This window comes from Lissotriton helveticus, chromosome 8 (genome assembly GCF_964261635.1).
Source record: "Lissotriton helveticus chromosome 8, aLisHel1.1, whole genome shotgun sequence".
In the NCBI taxonomy this organism is placed as follows: domain Eukaryota; kingdom Metazoa; phylum Chordata; class Amphibia; order Caudata; family Salamandridae; genus Lissotriton; species Lissotriton helveticus.
Genome location: NC_136069.1, coordinates 1,258,425,178 through 1,258,445,145, shown reverse-complemented (window position 1 = coordinate 1,258,445,145; position 19,968 = coordinate 1,258,425,178).

Sequence of the window (19,968 nt, the reverse complement as noted above, 5' to 3'; positions counted from 1 at the left end):
ATCAATCCGAGTTTGTGCCATATTTATCGATTCTGATGGACAGAAGTTGATACTTTTTTTAAAAGAAATGTTTCATTTACATTAATGTTTCTATTTGATAGATTTATAACTTCCAATTCTTCTTCATTGCAAGTTGTGTCGGGCCAATTTATTTCTGATTTTTCTTGCGCATTGATCTGGTTTCCGTTCCTATGTTTTGGGGGCCACTTCCTCCTTTGGCTTCTTCTTGTTGGTTTCCTGGGGTTGTTCCTGATCTTGGTACCCATTTGCGGCCTCTTCCCCTTCCTCTTGATGTTTGTGGCTGATTTTGTTCCCAAAATCTTTGTTTTAGGACCAGTCTCATATCGCCTAAAAAATCTTTGGTTGTTTGGTCTCCACTCTCTGATCCGTCCTCCGACGTACCTGTCGATGTCATAGATGTTGCGCTTGTTGCACTTTGATACCCCAAACCTTTTCCGCCCTGGTTTTTGAAAATGTCAAACTTTCTAGCATATGTAAAGATCCTCCCATATGCGTAATCATCAGCATCACGTTGAAATTTGGATTGTTTACGATTCCTCACAATTTCCTCATGTTTATCCACATATTTTTCAAAATCTTCTCTTAATTTCAGCATTTCTGGATTTATTTCTATGGTTGCTAGATCTTTTTCTAATTCAGCTAGTTCTTCCTTGATTTTAATCAATGCCACTTCTGGGTGTTTTACTAAAATTGTAATTAGGCCAAGAGATGAATACAAGATATGCTCTCCCCATTCTTTCAGCAATTCATCCGTTACGTCTTGTTGGCTTGGCATTAAAGATAGTCTTAAACCCCGGGGAACTCTTTTTACTTCCAGATATTTTTTTTAAGTAATTAGTTCCCACCATTTATTGATTTCTTTCTTGCTAAGTCTTTCCCATAGTTTAAGTTTACCCCTAGTGTCCGTTTTCAAATTGTCTTGTTTATTTTTATCCTTGTTAGGTATTGGTGTCTTTTGTTCAAAAAAGGCAGAGTCCAGTAATTCAATCCTTTTGGCATCTCTTTTATCCATGTTTTAACTGTGTCTCATAAGCTGTAGGCTGGATAATTGATGTTACGAGTTTTTTTATATAATTCCTCTCCTTCTCACCAAGGAATTAGTTGCAAACAGGGAAACAGACTTTGTGCGAGCGAGTGGTTAACTATGTCGGTACCGTTTTGTTTATAAATTCCGCCAATTGAAGCTTCAATCTATCTTGCGGTATTTACACAGGTACGAGCGAACACACTCTCAGCTCGCAAAGTAACCAACATTCACAGTTAATTTGTGCCACGATAGTGTCCCTTCCAGGTCCAACCAACACTTCCCGAGCTTACCTTCACCCTGCGATGCCGGTCCGGCGGTTCGTGTTTGTTTTTCCACGGGCCACTTCCACGTTGCCACAGAGATTCCACAATGTTGGCGTTCACCGGGTCTGCTCATAAATTATATTCCAGATTGGCTCCAAGTTTAGCAAGACCCCTGGCACTTCTTTCCTCGGTGCAGTACTCTTTAGCCGAGCCCAGCCTTCATTTATTCTGCACACCTCTTCCCAACCGGAAGAATCGAGTACGCACTCACAAAGTTCTTGCTCTTTCCCAAATTTTATTTTTTCATTATTTCTAAGCTGGAAGTGCGTACTCGGTTCTTCCGGTTGGGAAGAGGTGTGCAGAATATATATATATATATATTCACTGAAAAAAACATAGGTTTCAGGGATGTTATAGCTACAAATTTGCATTTAAAAAACCTATGAAATTCACTGAAAAAACCATAGGTTCAGGCTTAATAAATACTGTTTCAAACATAGACTTAATTTTTTTGCAGCGCAACCACACCTACTATTTTGTAGCAAGGAAATAGCACTACCCGTGAAAGAAGTAAGCACCGCACTATAACTATACATTATAAGTAAACATTGCTCCAGAGAAGTAGGTTACTCAGAACCTTATTTATGTGAAGACCGCAACCCCTTCCTCCCTATTATAATATTAGCTCCAAAGACGTAGCACTCCCCGTTAGAAAAGTAACCACCACATTATATGTAATTACTGCTCCTGTGAAGTATCCCACCCGCTGACTTAATAAAAAGAAGACCGCAACACACTGTTATTTTCTAACATGATTTGTAGACCCCACGCAAATGATATTAATGGCCCTTAAAATATATAAAACATTTTTACCTTCACAGTCCCTGTCCAACACCTTGTGGCCACTGTACAGAGTTAACAGTGTTCCTACACTCCCCTCTACTTCTTAGTTTTCCCGTACTCCTTTGAAGTAGGTCACAAAATGGCTGAGAACAGTGAACCTTTCCCACCCAATAAGGAGCAAACTTGTACTCTGAACATTTTAGTCAGTAAAATGTCCATGGTGTTCCGCATAAGGGGGGAATGGCTGTCATCACTTTTACTTTTAATGCTTCACAGCCAATGAACATTAAGCTTGGGAAGGTCCCGGAAAATGTACCTTCACAGTCCCTGTCCACCACCTTGTGACCACTGTAGAGTTAACAGTGTTACTACACTCCCCTCTACTACTTTGTTTTCCCGTACCCCTTTGAAGTGCATCACAAAATGGCTGACAACAGTGAACTGTTCTCACCCAATAATGAGCAAACTTGTACTTGGAACACTTTAGTCAATAAAATGTCCATGATGTTCCGCAGAAGGGGAGGGAATGGCTGTCAACAATTCTACTTTTCATGCTTCACAGCCAATGAACATTAAGCTTGGCAAGCTCCCGCTTGGAACATGCTACACAATGACATGTCCCTAATACTCCGTGGAGGGGGAAGGAGTTGCTGACAACACTTCTACTTTCAATGGTTTACAGCAATCCACATTAAGCATGGTAAAGTCCTCCTTGGAACACGTCAGTCAATCAGATGTCCCTCTTACTCCGCAGAGGGGAAGTGAATGACTGGCAACACTTCTACTTTTAATAGTTCGCAACCAATCAACATTAAGCTTTGGATGCTCCTCCTTCGAACACGTCAGCCAATCTGATGTCCCTCCTACTTTGCGCAGGAGAAAGGAATAGTTAGCAACACTTCTACTTTCAATGGTTCACAACCAATGAACATTAAGCTCTGGAAGGTCCTCCTTAGAACATGTGAGCCAATCAGAGGTCCTTGCTACTCTGCGAAGGAGAAGTGAATGGCTAGAAACACTTCTACTTTCAATAGTTCGCAGTCAATTAACATTAAGCCTGTTGTTGCAACACCTCAGCCAATTAAACGTTAATTTTGTTCCGCGCACAGATACAGTACATGCCCTCCCACATATTATTAAATTTCCTTTAGCAAAGGCCACAATACGGCGCATTGTTGTTTTCCTGATTTCTTTTCTACAGCCTACTGAATCCCCCTCCCACCATGAGTAAAGCCTCGGGTCTGCGGGCCCCCCTGCAGACCCGCTTTTATTTTTTAAGAAATGCCCCCGAGACCTAGCCAACCCAGAGGCCTCATTAAAATAATATTTTTTAAGAAATGCCCCCGGGACCTAGCCCACCCAGGGGCTTCATTAAAATAAAACGTGGGAACTCACGACCCCAGAGTGAATTGCTCAGAATTTTTTTTAATGCTTTTTTTTGGCCCTGGGGGTCCTTCTGAGACCCCCTAAGCATGCCTATGGGGTCAGGGAGTTTCTATCCTACCCCCTTCTCTTGTGTTATACCTTTGTTGCGATGTTTTCTGGTGACTCGCTTCTACCGAGCCACAAGATAGCTGCCAACACTTCCTGGTTTGGAGTGTTCACAGCCAATCACAGTGAAGCTTGTGCACGGCACTTAGGCTCTGCCCAGATATCAAAACTTTTATTTTACTAATATCTCAGCAACTACTGAATGGATTTAAACCATTTAAAGAAAGGTCACTTTCTGATCTAAGCACTACCTTTTTGCCAAATTTGGGGTAATTACGTTCAGTAGTTTCGTCTGTAGCCTTGCACAAAGTTTCCTATGGGAAATAGATTTTTATCACTCTTATTTTTTGAATTTCTCAAAAACTACTGAACAGATTTACACCATTAAAAAAAGGTTGCTTTCTGAACCAAGCTTTATCTTTCTGCCAAATTTGGGGTAATTCCGTTAAGCAGTTCGGGCTGTAGCTCGTCACAAAATTTCCTATGAAAATTAACATGGGGAAAATGCGTTTTGGGAACCCTTTTTTTCTCAGCCCTGCTTAACGAATCACCCCCAAACGTTCAGGATAGGAGCTGACCTGGATAGACTTTCTTTTTTGAGAATTTTGCTAAGATTCGTCAAACGGCGCCAAAGTTATTAGCAAATCAAAAAATGGGCCGTAACTATAACTGCATATTAATGCATTTTAAATATAAGAATGTATATAATTGTAAATATTTTTGTTGTTTATATTACACTATAAATAAGGTATTTGTCTATATATATATGTTTGTGTGTTTATGTAAGTATATAACAACACATAGAATTAAATATTGGTGTTATATTTAATTTACATTGTATAACATGTATCTATTAAAATATTTAACATTTACTACTTCAAACTCTATTATATTACAAAAATCTATATCTTGGTCTATTTTTTACGATATCAGTGTCAACGATATTTTTGTACTTACTATTATAAGTATAAGGACATGATATTCTGGTAAACAATATTTTTGACACCATATTTGTGTCAAATAATATTGTTTACTTCGATACTGTGTCAGCGATCCTCCTGAGCATGATTAAAATATTTCAGAGATAGATTGTCAAACAAATTCCCTTCTTACTGGGAAATTGAACCGCAAGTTTATTTTTCTTGGTGAAACACAAGGGGCTGATTATAAAGTAAAGAGAAATTCCTAAATTAGTGAGTTGATGCTCTTCAGTGAACCTGGAGGTAACAATGGTGAGGTGGAAAAATGGTAACTGAATGGGACGTCTTTGAGGTCTAGATGCACCATGAAGTCTCCTTCTACCATCAGATCTCTTAAAAGGGGGACACACTTCATTTTAGAATGAAAACAAAGCTTCCATGTGTTATTAGAGGCTGATGGCTAATTTGTAACCTTCTCCCTTCATGTCTACAAGGAAGATAGCACTCACAAAGCTGTTGAAAGAAGAGGTAATAAAGCACATTGATTTCTTTTGAAGCAAGGAGAGCATGTCTTGGTCTTTGAACTCCTGTTTCTGTAATGAAATTGAATTAGAATCAGGAGAGAGCGTTAATGCTGGGTAGCACAAAATTCCAGATGGAAGCCTCTCACAGTTTTAAGAATACAAGCACCCTGAGTAATCTGAGCCCAAGCTCGAATGAATTATCAAAACCTGTCCTCTAGTTCTGCTGTCAAAGAAATGTGAAGTCTCACCTGAAAATGAGTAGGTGGACTTTCTTCCTCAGGCTACCCTTGATACCTGCATCCTCTGTAGGGTGTGGCTCTGTAGGGAAAGAAAACTTTGCCTTATTGGTAATCACCCCTTTCCTCAGCAAGGAGTCTGAAATGAGTTCCAGCCAGTGGTGTACGCCTGCCTCTGGTGACTTTGGGAAATAGGTTTGAATTAAAAACCTTTTTCCGAGTCATGTGGGCCTTGTCCAATGAAGTGAATGCACTGCTGATTTTTGTTACCCTTTACAAAGGATTAAAATAATAAAACACTAGCTTATTGACATGTGTCATTAGTGGCATGGTTGCAACGTTTGGGGTCAATCCTTAGTAAAACAGATCAGTGTCTTACCGCAGATGGGGCATCGTTTCTTCCCTAAAAGGCATATGGCCCATTGGGCCCATTCCCCTAAGATGTCAGGATAAGTAGAGCCACTGTGCTCCTTGGCTGTAAAAGCCAAATCCAATTTTTTTGAATGAGGACAAGAAATGTCCAGGAGTTTCTCTCAACAGGCCCTCTAGGACCTATCAATTCCATTCTTGAACTCTTAGACATATTTACTTTAAAAGGAGGACAACTTCATATCACTTTCAGAGGTTTTGGCAACTTAGCCATGGGTGGTTAAGGACATTTTGCCTTGAGGCGATTCTGCACTTCTTTGGGGAAATGTTTCCTAAACTGAGATTGGGCATAGCCAGCTATTGTGGCCAATGGCACCAAGTCCAAGTAGCATGGCTACTCAATTTCCGATAGATCAAAAGTCTTATTTTAGAATCAATAATTTTTATTGTGTGGTAGCAAGGTAGCAAGTACACAGCTTAGCTGCCTACCATTATGGTACCGATAGAGCGAAAACTAATGAGAATGACACAGCGTTTTAGGTCTACATCCCAGAGGAGGACCTCGCGATGAGTTCAAGCCATAATGAATCATTAAGGCACCTAGCGAAGATGCCACTTTTACAAGAAACACTAAAACAAACAAACAACGCCACCTCCCCCCAACCCACCCTCCACCCTCCCTCCGCATCTGTTCAAGTCCGCCTAATCCATCACACCCCAGCTGCTAAACAATGGTCAATCATCTAGTAATTCAATCAGCGGATGCACCAGGTGGATCTAATGGTATGAGCCGTAGGATTTGCAGATATTTCGGGCACGTTACTTCTCTCATATCTTTGGTAAGAATCTGCAAGAAAGGGACCTATAGTTTCGCAAATCCCTTGCCTTTCCCATCTACACTAAGCGATAGGTGCTCCATTGCTAAGAGTTGCCAGAGTCTATGGATCCAATCCCGAGGATCTGGAATCGTCAGGGACCCCCAATGCGCTAATAGCACCTGCTGCGCTGCAAGTAATGCCATGGCAATCTGCTTGCCCCTCAGTGCCCCTCAGTGATTTCAGCGGGAAGACCCAGTAGTGTATATTCGGGAGCACGTGGCAATGTAATATGAAATGCTGCATCAACGTCATCAATGATTGCTGTCCAATAGCGCACCAGCTTCGGGCAGTGCCATAATAAATGTACCAGGGTACCAGTAAGACCACACCCCCGCCAGCAGAGGTCTGAATTGGACCTGTCCCAACACTTAATGCGCACTGGAGTATAATACCAGTAAGTAACCACTTTATATGCAGATTCCGCCCCTGCTGTATTGGAAGCAGTGTGATGCGCCCGATTTAAAATGTGTTCCCACTCTTTGTGTGATAAGGGCCTCCCTAGTTCAGTCTCCCATCTGATTTGCGTTTTTGTGCGGTGTCTCTTCGGATGTGCCGTGATCATGGAGTAAAGTTCAGATACCGCGAATAAGTACTCCCAATCAACGCGGTCAATGGCCTTCTCCCCGTCAATCGAGAGCAAGAAGGCCTGAGCGCGCGAGCGGTGTATAAGGTCAATCAGGTGCAGTAGTAGCTTAGTATTATCCCCTCCTTGCCGAGTCGGTATAAAACGGGACTGGTCTGGGTCTACAATATTATCCTTAAGGGGGCTAAGACGTGAGGCCAAAACACCCACAAACAACTTCGCGTCAATGTTAAGGAGCGAAATTAGCCGGTACGACCCACATTCTTTAGGTTCTTTCCCAGGTTTAAGGATAACAGAAATTGCCGCCTCAGACATTAAAGGCATCACTTCCCCGGTGCCTAGGAAGGAGTTAAAAAGTCTTGTTAAAAGGGGAGCCAGCTCCGCACAAAATGTTTTATAGAACAGTGCCGGAAAGCCATCCGGACCCGGTGACAGCCACTTTTAGCTGCGCTATCGCCGATATGACCTCATTTAAGCGAAGGGCAAAGTCCAAATCGTCAGCTGACTGTTTAAGTAAGGGAGTAATATCGCAGGAGCCCAAGTATTCCCTTGGGTCATGCAAGTGGGTGTCTCCCTTCGCATAAAGGCGTTGATCAAACTGACGAAAGGTATCGACAATAAGGGCATCTGTGGTATGTTGCACCACATTCTGGTCCCTTATGGAGGGGATTGTGGACATCTGTGCTTGCGCCCGTAGTCTATGTGCGAGCATCTTCCCACACTTATCACCACTGAGGTAGAATTTATGCCGCAGCCTCAGGAGAGCATGCTCAGCCCTATCTAGATCCAGATGTTTCAGCATGCGGCACCTTGTTCCCAACTCCCTCCAAACTCTCGGTGCCCCGGTTCGCTTGTGAAGTGCCTCTAGTTCTCCCACCTCATTTTCCAGTTCTGCACGCTTCTCTTTGCGAAGTCACGCAAAAGACTCCGCATCCGCAATGGATTCCCCTCGCACCACTAGCTTCAACGCCTCCCACACTGCCGCGAGGGGTGTGCCCCCTGGTCATTCTCAGAGATGTAATGTACTATAGTGTCTCGAATCCGATTAGTGACTTCATCAGAGTGAAGAAGGGAATCGCGGAGTCGCCAGCCCGGTGGTGTTGAAAGTGCGCATCGCGCTGGAAGCAGGACTGAAATGAGGGCAAGATCTGAGAGGGAGCGGGGGTGATATCTTCAGCGTTAAAATTAGGGAGAAGAGCTGAGGAGGCTAAAAAGTGATCTAGACGGGTATAGGTTTTGTGTGCCACTGAAACGTAAGTATAGTCGCGCTCATTAGGGTGTTGTACATGCCACACATCGCACAGCCCACAGTCAGACAACCATTGATTCCCATCCTGCGACAGCACCCCTGTCTGATTAGACCTCTGCCCTGATCTATCCAGTTCTGGGTCTATCACAACATTTACGCCCCCCCGGTCAAAAGCATTGTATCAGGAGAAGCAAGAAACTCGGATAGAGCAAGGCGCAAATAGGTCTCCTGCCGTTCATTTGGGGCATATAAGGACCCTATTGTGAAATGTGTATCCCCCCATTGTATCCTGACAGCCAACAACCTGCCCTTTATTTCTGTCACCGTGGAAACTACGTTGCATTGCGAGCGTGCACTACAGAGGTTTGCTACCCCGTTTTTCTTGGTTAGCCCGAGGACCAGATCTGCTGTGGGAAGCGCCTATCCCTCATATGTCTGGTATCTTTTACTAAAAGGTGGGTTTCTTGGAGCAAACAATCATCACCCCCAGCATTTTCTAAAAGGGGGAGTATTGAAGAATGCTTTACAGGATTGTTTAATCCCCGCACATTCAAGCTAGCAATTTTCAGGTCCTTACACAGCGCAGCAGTGGGGAGGAGAAAGGCTAATCATCCGCCCAAGAGCACTGGCATCAAAGACAGCAAAAGTAATCTCCCCCAACCTAGTTACCTTCCAATCTAGCCCGTGAACTGATGCTGAGCCCCAAAATAACACCCCAAAAAAACCCATGTAAAAACTATAAGAAACCCCTGACAAAAACAAGACAGTGAGATAACAAGGAAACATGACAAAAGTTTGTCTCAGCGGTCAGCGTCCTGTGGAACGTAGCACCGGCCCAGTCCGCACCAAGGTTGATGTGTCTGTCACTCCGATGACCAGGGTGTAGAGACACTGTACACAGTCGAAGCGCCCCCTCCCTCCGGCGCCGGATGAAGCACCCAAGGGGCCACCATGTCTAGTACATCAAGGTGTCACCGGGCTCTCAGTTACCTGTGTTACAGATGAGAGGGCCGGCTCCCTCTCCAGCTTGCTAGCAGCCGTGTCAGGTGCGGGGCTTGGCATCGATCTCCCAACTAATTGCCATTCCGAGGAGTGACATCGTCTGCGAGGGAGTGGTTTAGCATCCTCTGGCCCAGCGGAGGACTTCTCAATGCCCAACATGTCATACGCTTCCTCCAAGGACTGGATCTGAAGCAATTTGCCTAGATGTTAGAAGATGAGGCGGAACGGATGGCCCCAGGAATAAGGAATCTTCTGTTCTCGGAGATGGTTGGTGATGGTCTCAAATTCTCTGTGTTTAAGCAGTGAGAAAGCCGCCAGATCTTGGTAAAGCGTAGGTTGGTGACCGCGGAACTGCACTGGATTAAAGTCTCTAGCCCTATGCAGGATGCGTTCCTTCAGTTGAAAGTCATGAACGCAGACAAGTATGTCACGGGGAGCCTTAGCACCACGCGGAAGGCCCTCTCAATGAACACGGTCCAACTGTATCTCCTGTACCTCCTCATCCCCAAGGATGGGTAGGAACAAAGCGCTGATGTTGGCACGGAGGTCATCACCTTCACCTTTCCACGGGACCGCACTTATCCGGATGTTGTTACGTCTGGAGCTGTTCTCCAAGTCTTCCGCGTGGGCTTGCAAATCTATGTTCTGCTCCCGAAGACGCAGCATCTCTTGCTGTAACTGGTATAGACCATCCTCCCTGCTCAGATCGTGCTCCCCCAGCGTCGCCACTCTTTCCCCAATTCCATCAACATCACGTCGAACCTCTCGCAGGTCCGCAGAAAGTTGTGAACGCAGGTCAGGAATGTCCTCTTTGATAGCGGAGAAGAGCTCAATCATGAAGGCCTTGGTTGCTGGCGCGTCCTCCCCATCTACCAGTTCTGCCCCGGCTGTAGGCTGTGATGCCGAGTGCCCCGATGCTTTCTGCAGAAGGTCCTTCAGGGATTTTTCTTTCCTTCCTCTGGTCGACGACATATTGACCCCAGGCAACCTCTATGTTACACCCCCCTTGTCTCTTTTGCTGAACGTGAGCTGCAGGCCAGGCCTCACGCTAACACCGGGTCATCGCTGTCAGGTCCGGTCATATGAGCCAGCGCACCGCCGGTGCACAGGGGGAACCGAACTCTCTGCCGCGCATCGCAGAATTGCATCACCTCCGTACTCTCTGTGCTCTTTGCCGATCTCGGGCGGTTAGCTCTCCCTCAGCACAATATCCTCCCGCCCATCAGCTGTGAATCAACGCGAGGATTACTGTGGTTCAGCGGGGCAGCTGGACTCAGAGGTCAGCAAGGCTATGCAGCATCCCGGGAGAGTCAATATAGATGACCACACCACCTCCAACTCACTCCAGGGACCAGCACCGGCAGGAGGATGGGCCGCCGCAGCCACCAAGCCGCTCTCCTGCAGCCTGCCACATGGTCACTTGCTCAGGGAAGGAGCACTTGCTAAGGCCTCACCGGGGCAAGGTTTACTCTCATCACAATACCTGGACAGTCAAAGTCGATCGCGGATGTAGCATTAATCACATCAGGCACAGATCAAGGTCACGATATGCTAGACCACAATAAGAAAGGTATTGCAGTCATAATCATTTAGGAGCACCTCCCAGGGCTCTAATCGCAGGCTTCCAGGGTGAGCCCCTCCACCTACTGAGCCCAGGACTCAGGGCTGCACCACTCCCCCCAGGCCTTGCCGTCGCCGTCTAACCAGCAACCTGAACAGGGCAACGCCTCACTCTCCCAGCTCCCAGGCACCAGGCACCGGCGGCAGTCCCGGCTGGACGCTGCTCCGTCCGCCGATCAGCAGACCGGGTCTTGCCTCTGCAGGCAGCGCCCCATACTCCCGCCCCACTACTCCTCACCTGCGGGCCTCCAGGGGGATCGCCGCCGCAACAGAAACTGCCGCACCAAGGCACACCGCAGCTCCAGGGCCCCGCACAGCAGTCGGGGATCCAAGCAGGGAGCACACTTACAGCCGGAGTACGGGTCCACGTGCTCATGCACCTCCGGCCGCCATCTTCTGAGGGTCTCCACTAGGCCGTCACAGGAGCTCCTAAAATGGCGCTGCCCTCAGATCGCGTCCCATCGTGATCACGCCAGTCCCGTCCAAGCTCCGTTACAGCTCCATCGAGGATCTTGCCAGTGTGGGGGTACTTGCAGCCACGGACAGGCAGTCCCTGCGTGGATCGCATTGGGGATCAAGGCTGTCCACACCCCTGCTCTTCTTTCACCGGGCTGCAGCGATACCGGGGCTGGGAAGGACCCGCACTGCAGGAAATGCCACCGGTGCACCAAAACTGGACTCGCCACCGGAATCAGGACAACTCCACCGTCCAGCACACCCGCCGGTAAGCATGGATGGGCGCCAGAATGGGCGATAGAACAAGGCTAAGAAGCGGCGGCACCGGAGGGATAGGGACCCACGTCCTATCTCGCCGCCATCTTGGCCACGCCCCTAAAAGTCTTATTTTAAAGGTCAGAAGAAGAGGGGCTGTGTTAGCAGGTTCTCCACAAAGCCCTTGTTGTCTTTTGCATTTGCGTCATTTATGCCATGGGCACTCCAAATCCCCTTTCTAGGCGTCAGAGTCCTCCCTCTAAGTCATGGACTTCTGGTTCCTCATAGTACAAGTCTTCAATGCCCTATTTGTCTTTGTGTAGGAAATCTAAAGATACCTTTTTTAGGCTGTCAAGGGAAGCCACCTTAGAAACTTTCTTTACTTTCTTTGCTTTTTGCCTGTAGGAGGGATCTCACTGACAGGGGTCAGGAGGAATGGGATATCAAGAACTGCTAGAAGAGAAAAAAACATCTTCAGCAGCTGAGCGAAGTGGACAAAGGAGGAAGAAATTTCCTTTTGCACATACTTTTGTAAAGAATGGTCTGAAATTGATCTGTCTCTATCAAGTACATACTGCTCAGCTCCATATGGAGTGAGATCAATTGCTGAAGGGTTAGGATTGCCTTGAGTTACATATTCCCTGAAAGGAAAAGATTCAGCAATTTCAATCAAAGTTCCTGCCACAAAATACTCTTTATCTATCTAGGGAACCACCTACTGCCCACTTGTATGTGTAAAGAGGAAGGGGGATACCCTCAGGCAGTGTGACCAAGGCTCAAACTAATGGTAAAACAAGTTCCCCAGGAACCAGCTCAATGACTTTTGCAACCCGACATCTCAAGTGAGGTGAGCAACAATTTGTCTCAGAAATTATAGGGTTATTACCTCAGACAAAGTGGGTACCACTTACTGCACCGCCCTTTGGCTGAAACTTGTTAGGTTGAAGAAAGTTGGTGAAGCTCTCTAGTCAGCAGCACAATGGGTGGGCTGAAGGGTGGCAGGAGCCTAATTCAGTTAGTCTGTCAGGAGCACGTAGGATGACCTAAAGGCAGGAGTTTTGGTGATGCTGTGAGGCAGTGAGGCTGATGGAGGGTTTCACTGAATAACTCCACTGAAGATGATGTAAGGCTCGCTAATGTGACAGAAAATGGTGCTTAGGAGAAGTGGGTCATTACAGGAAAGGAGGGGAAATGGAATGAATGTGTGTGAACATGGTTCTCGCTCAAAAGATAAAATGAGTCTCAGGGATATTTGAAAGTGAATTAAGATTATTGGTGTCACCGCAGTGAGCCTGCAGAAAATCAGTGGAACGCTAAAACTCAAGCCAATAAGCACATCAAGCCCTAAACTTTATCCAAATTGTAGGAGAAAAAATTTACCAATCATGGCTGCTCCGAGAAGCAAGAAAGAAGTTGTACTAAAATGGTTACAATGGTTTATGTTCTTTAATGGACTTTTAGTGGTTGATGAACTCCCATATTGGGAGTTGTAGTTTATTCTTCAAAGAACTATGGGCATTGTAGTTCGGTATACTTTTGTCATGGCTTAATGTCATTCATGTTTGGTAAATGCTCTATAATAAATGTCAAGAAGGATAATGCACAATATGAATCTTCCAGGCCTGCAATAGAATCAGATTGCCTCAGCCTGGCACAGGTGCTGGAAAAAAAGTGTGCACCCCCCTCCTCGGAATTTGCAGTGTAATGGGGCTGGGGAGTTAAACGAGCAACCAGTGACAGCTGACCAACCTCTTGTGTGGTTGATAGGAGAGGATGAAGGATGGGCTAAAACTTCGTATTTAGGAGAGGCTTCACTTTAAAGCAAATATTAACGATGGACCATATTCAAGAAGGAAAACTGAGACAAAAGTCTAACTTCACGACTTTCGGTATTCACAAAGGGCATTTACGAGTAGGAAAGTTAGACTTTTGTCCCAGTTAATCTTAAGTTTTGGTCTTACGTTTGACTGAGACTAAAACTGAAACAAAAGTCTAACTTTACTACGTGTAAAAGCCCTTTGTAAATACCGAAAGTCGTAAAGTTAGACTTTCATCTCGATTTACCTTTGTGAATCGGGCCCGATGTTTTGTCACTATTGTATTGCTTCCTCTTAAGACATAACGCTTCCCTTTCCTATCCAAGTGCTCCCTCGTGTGTCTGTTCTCATACTGTAAAGATTTGTTTGTGTTTTTTAAATATTGGAGATGGCGTCACAGAGACATATATGCCTTAAACGTTTACGCACTACGCGTTTGCAAGTACATCATGAATGATTTACAATTTTTCCATCTTCCCTGTGAAACACCCAAAACCTTAATGAAAAATTGCTTAAAGGTATACATTATTTTGTTCTCAATGTGTCACATCTGACTTTTCAACTAAGTACCTTAGGAGATTAAATAGAAGAGAGACTTGCTGATATGTACAACGCATATCAACACCACCAAATCTATCTCATTCTAGAAGTACAAATTTGCAATGGAATCTTCTGGTGCCATTTATCATCTATAAAAAACAAAACTCAACTTAAGTGTTTAATTTAAAACAAATGCTTTCTATTGATATATGATGTATTAACTAATGGTTCCAACTTCAAACTGGTTACCTTGACTTTTCTTCAGTTTTCCTATGGCAGACTTCAGAAAGAGACTCAAGTCCTGGCTGTTCGACAAAGACACATAGCCCAGATACCCCAAGAGGTGAGAGTTTTGCGTTTTACAAATGCTGTTTGATTGATTGATAATAATTGCAGTCAAAGGCATCTGTTTATTGCACAGCTGCCCCTTATGTTGCCTCGTAGCACTGTTTCCTTGTGACAAAATCTTTGCAAGCCAGAGCTTCATGAGCAAGGGAAGTGCATGGACCAAATGTATCCAAGATGGGTGTTTGTTCCCATGTGGGGATGTCAGGGATGTGTCACAGTGGGCTTTGCACAGTGGCTAAGCCTGAGAGTGTCAAGAAGAGGTGAGTTGATATGGTAAAAGTGTTCCCTTGCTGTATGGATGGAGACATCTGTGGTTGACAATGTCCCATATGGGAAGATTTTTAAGTCATGAATGAGGACCAGAAATTTGCTCCTATCATGCAGTGATGAACTTGTCGCTGTAATTTTCAATGCGTGAGTCACGTGAAGGGGAACAATGCTTATGCATTCTCGCTCCAGTGATGCATTGTTCTTACTTTAAGAATGGTGACATGGAATTGCTGTCCATGGGCCATTAGGTTGATGATAATGACAACAAGCAAGCTTACAGCTTATTAGTGTTTCATGGCTTGAGAGGGGATAGCCCTCCAAACTGAGTGTCCACAATGTTATTATTGCTTGATGGCAGTAACTTTCAAAGAAGTTAGTATGTACTTAGATGAAGAACAGCACAGGCATACCTTGGTAAAAGGGAACACATCTGTCCTTAGTTGGGTTATAGAATGGAGACTGCTGAAGGGGCATTAGTGTGGAGCAAGAATCTTGGGCCACTTCTACAGATGGCCCTTGTGCAACAGTAGAGTTGATCCTGCGAGTGTTATTGAAACAGGATTTTTGCAATTGAGCTCTGACTCCTGTGAAGTTTGTGTGGAAGGTGTTTTTGAGGTTCCAATAGAGTCCAGTTGTATAGCCATCGCAAGAAAGACCAAGAGTGATGATGAGCTGAACACAACGTGGAAATCCTATGAACTGGACTATGTTCGGAATTTATGGAGGGAACATTTTACCACAGAATTCATGTTTGGTGCTAAGTGTTAGGTAAGTATTTTCCATCTTTATCGATGATGCCTCTAAGTATGACATACTTTACAGAATGAACCTCAGTGATTAAGCTGCTTACAAATGCACATTTACACAGTAACCAACTGGCTGATGTGCTCATGAAAATAAATATGCATTTCAAAATTCCACACGTTTGTATAAGACCTTGTTCTTGTGTGCAGCAATGTTCTTACTCTGCAGCTTTTGGCAAGGTTATATACAAGTGCCTTGAGGTATGGGTCCAGGTTGCCACATATTCCCAATGATTCCCAGATGGGCGACATTTTGTGTGGGTTAGGGCTGTTTCTCATTGCAGTGCCTGAGATTACATCGTGGGTGTTTTGCTGCATCAGGGTGTCATACCTGCCCTATTCTAGTCACTGGGATGTCAGCGTGCAGGGGCCATTTCTGTTGTTCTCCAATGGGCATGTAGTATGCTGAATTCAGATTTCAGGACTAGAAGTGCAGGAGTTATGGGAGACATGTCTGGTCAACCTTATTGTCGGCTGTGCAACCTTTAGCACCCTGAGATATGATTTGCCTTCATCTGCAATGTTCTGTGCTTTGGGAGGGCAGTTTACAATTAAAGCATGCATAATTAAGTGACTTTACATTGTTGTCAACGTGTTTTGCACCTAAAAACATCCTTCACATTCCTCATGATAAATTAACTTCTGGCTGTCATGATGTGATTCATTCATAGTAAGTGATGTTAGTGGGTATGATTAGATGTTTATTTATATATTGTCATATATCATACATTTGCAGGCTTAATGTTCAAGGCTCCATCCCACTAGCCAGCTTAACTTTTACTCCCTGCCTCCCTCCCTCCCTCTCTCCCGCCCCATCCTCACAAACCCAGATGCACAAGACTGATCAGTTGCGGAGAACATGGCGGCCAGCTAGCAGCGGGTTGCGGGAGTAAGCTCCCCCAAATGCACCCAAAAAAAAGTTACATGGAGTGTGGACGTCATTAGTCGAAGAAAGAAGGTTTGGAAGAGGAGAAAAGGAAAATATATCGCTAACCTTTTTGATGATAGCGGGCACACTGCTGCCAAAATCCACCACGGTTTAGTCACGGCGTCTGTGGCCGGCTCCAAAGACAAGGAGTGGCGCTGGGTGAGAGCCGCGCTAGAATCTGAAGAGGACGGCATGCAGCGCCAATGCTTTCTTTCCGGGGTAGAGGAGGAGGAGAGAACAACATGGGGCGTGTTGAAGGGGAGGGTGACTGAGTCGAGGACCCTCCAAGTGCACCGGCAAGACCTGGAGGAACCGCAGAGCGAAGAAAGAGAGCAAAGACGTCTCCAGGGGATAAGAGCACTAGCGGGGAGAAATGGACAAGGAGCTAGTGTTGAAAAAGCAGTCCCAAGTGGGGGAGCAGAGGGGGAAGGTAATTCTAGGTATACATTGAGGATTGCTAGAAAAAGGGCTCTCCTCTTTGAACAGCTTTCAGCAAATGAGGGAGGGCCAGAAGAATGTGTTGGAAAGAGTGGGCTAGACACCCAGGGCCCAATCATTTAGAGGAAAGTAGTTTCTGGCAAAAAGGGTAATTCAGAGATAGGAAGGTACAACAAATAAAATAAAGTAGACCAGAAGGTTAAGATCACCCCTCATTCAGAACCTTCTTCAAAGTAATCCCAAAAACTTTAATTCTGGGTGAAGATAAGGGTGTGTGTGAAGAAGGAAACCTGCAAGTCACTACACAAAATACAAACAGAACCTAAATTACCACTCTCAGAAGGTAAAATGGCAACTGGAGTGGTAAATGTAACAAGCCCACACAGATTTCAAGTATTAGCAGTAGAGGACTCGGGGGGAAATGGATGAAGATGCACAAGGACAGCCGCGGTCGGTAGTGGGAGTACCTGCCAGGCGGTGATGTGGGGAGGGGGGGGGCAGGGTGGGGGGTAGTAAACTATGGATTACGGAGGTTTACAGGTAATTAAACATATAAACAAATAAAACAAATTTCGTTGCACGCACTCCATCGCATTTGGGGTTGCAGTGAACGCAGCAAAATTCGTTTTATTTATTTATATGTTTACTTACCTGTAAACCTCTGTAATCCATAGTTTTACTCCACCCCCTCCCTCCCCCTCCCCACGCCCGCCCGGCAGGTACTCCCACTACCAGCCGCAGCCGCAGCCGCACAAGGACGACAGCAAATTGTGTCAGATTCCGGAGAGTCCCCTCAGGGGAGTTCAATATCCCTTTTTTCCAGTTGTTTACCTGATGTTCAGCGGATCACAGATATAAATAATGCTACCATATCCGCGAGGGAAGATGGGGATCAATCAGAAGGGTCCCTGATTAAAGCTCTCTCTTCAGAAATCAGGAGTAGGTTTGAAATCTCCGAAAGCAATCAAAAAGAAATCCACTGTGAAAGCTTAGAAAAAAAGATGGATGATCTTACTAATAGAGCAGCTATCCTGGAAGAGTCGGTAAAAGACATAAAAACAATGATAGAAGCAAATAAAGAGGGTATCCGTACTTTGAAAACAAAAGAGGAAGGCCATCAGGAGAAGTTAGAGCTTTTGGAAAATAATTTGAGAAGGAATAATTTGCAGATTCTGAATGTCTCAGAAGGATCAGAGGGGAAGACCTAAAATCATTTGAGGTTAGATTGATCAAAATAGAGACCTGAATCGAGTACACGGAGCAGGACATCTTTAAGGATATGCAAAAGGTCCACAGAGACCCCTTTATATTAAACCCCAAGAACCAAGCCAAGGAAAATACTGGTTTACTTTCTCATGTAGGGTATAAAAGAACGAATACTGTCAAGTGCTCTAAAACTGAAAGCACTGAAAGTAGATGGGATAACATACAAAATAAGATCTGATATTTCTCACATTACATCAAACAAACAATGGGATTTGGGGAAAAGGATAGACCCATTAAAAAAGCTGGTAGCAACAGTCCAGTTGAAGCTTCCTGCGATCCTATAAGTGATGTATAATATTAAGACGTCAATAACTTTATAGAGAGTATTTCGGGGGCTAGCAAATAATCAGAAAACAGAGGACAATGATTAGGAGATCTGGAAGGTTTTGCTTTGACCTTCATATTTTCTTTTTTCATTTCCCGTTGTTTCTCTCCACCCTATAGTAGTAATATTACCTGGTCTGATTGTTTAAATATTTCCTCTTCTTTTGCTGATATCTAATTTGGCGCATTAGGGGGGCTTGCTCCTAAAGGTCATAGGCCATGAGGAAGTCACTGAAGGTTCTCCAGGGTCAGAGGGGAGGGTGTGGGGTAGGGGCAGCGGGTAGGGAGTATTAGGAGAAAAAGAAAAAACTACCTCAGACACGTTTGGGTCCTTGAATATTTTCTTTATCATGCATTTGATCTTATGGGCAGCCCGCCTTGAAACCAAAAAGAGACAGTAGGCGGTATGACAGCTCAAATTAAGATTTTATCATGGAATATAAATGGGTTGAGGGTGGAAGCGAGGAGAGAAAGCCTACTACAATATTTAAAAGATTATTCTGCTCAGGTTACTATTTTGCAGGAGACACACTTGACTGAAAAAGAGTGTACAGACTTGTTTAAATCTAAGAGATGGGTTCAACAGATGGTACGTAAAAAGAATTACACAAACACAAAGGGCGTGGCCATTCTGATAAAGAAGAATACTAGGATTACCATTAAAGTGAGTGTTTCAGATAATGCTGCCAGATGGCTTATCGCTAAACTTGTAGGCTACGGTCAAGATTTACATTGGTAGGCTATTACGGACTGATTGGTGATGTTTTCAGAGAAATGTTATTGGAGTTGCTAAACTTCCCTGATCCTATTATCCTAGTGGGAGATTTCAATGCAGTCCTAGATAGCACCCTAGATAGATCAACAAAAAGCAGATCAACAGTCAACCAAAAAATCGCAGATAAAACTATTCATGAAACAGCTAAGTCAGTTGATTTTTGGAGAGAGAGAGTAGGGCCCAGAAGATGCTTTACATATAGTAGCAAAAAATATCACCATCAATCTAAGATTGGTTATTTTTTAATAGATCATAGTTTAAAAAGACAGATAGAGGGTGTTAAACATGTAGGGGCCCATCTATCGGACCATTCTGCAGTACTGATAGTCCTGGCCCTAACAATTAAAGTAGGTCAGGTCCGATGGACAATAGATCATACCTTGCTGTTAGATCAAGATGCTGTAGGATCACTGAATAGGGAGACAGTGGAATTCTTCCAAACACATTTAGGATCAGCCCCTTTGGTAGTAGTATGGGATACCTATTACGCCTTTTTCAGGGGGAGAATAGGAAACATGGTAGCCTTCAGGAGGCAAGCACATATGAGAGAGGTCACAGATCTAGAGAACCAGATATAGGAAGTAGAGGAAAAAATATCCAGATTGGGATTATAATATAAAGAAGTAGAGCCATTACAGTTGGCGTTATCAAACATAATAATTGAGTTAGCAGCTATGCTGGAAGACAGGGTTAAAAAGAAATGGGAGGTTAGCAAACTCCCA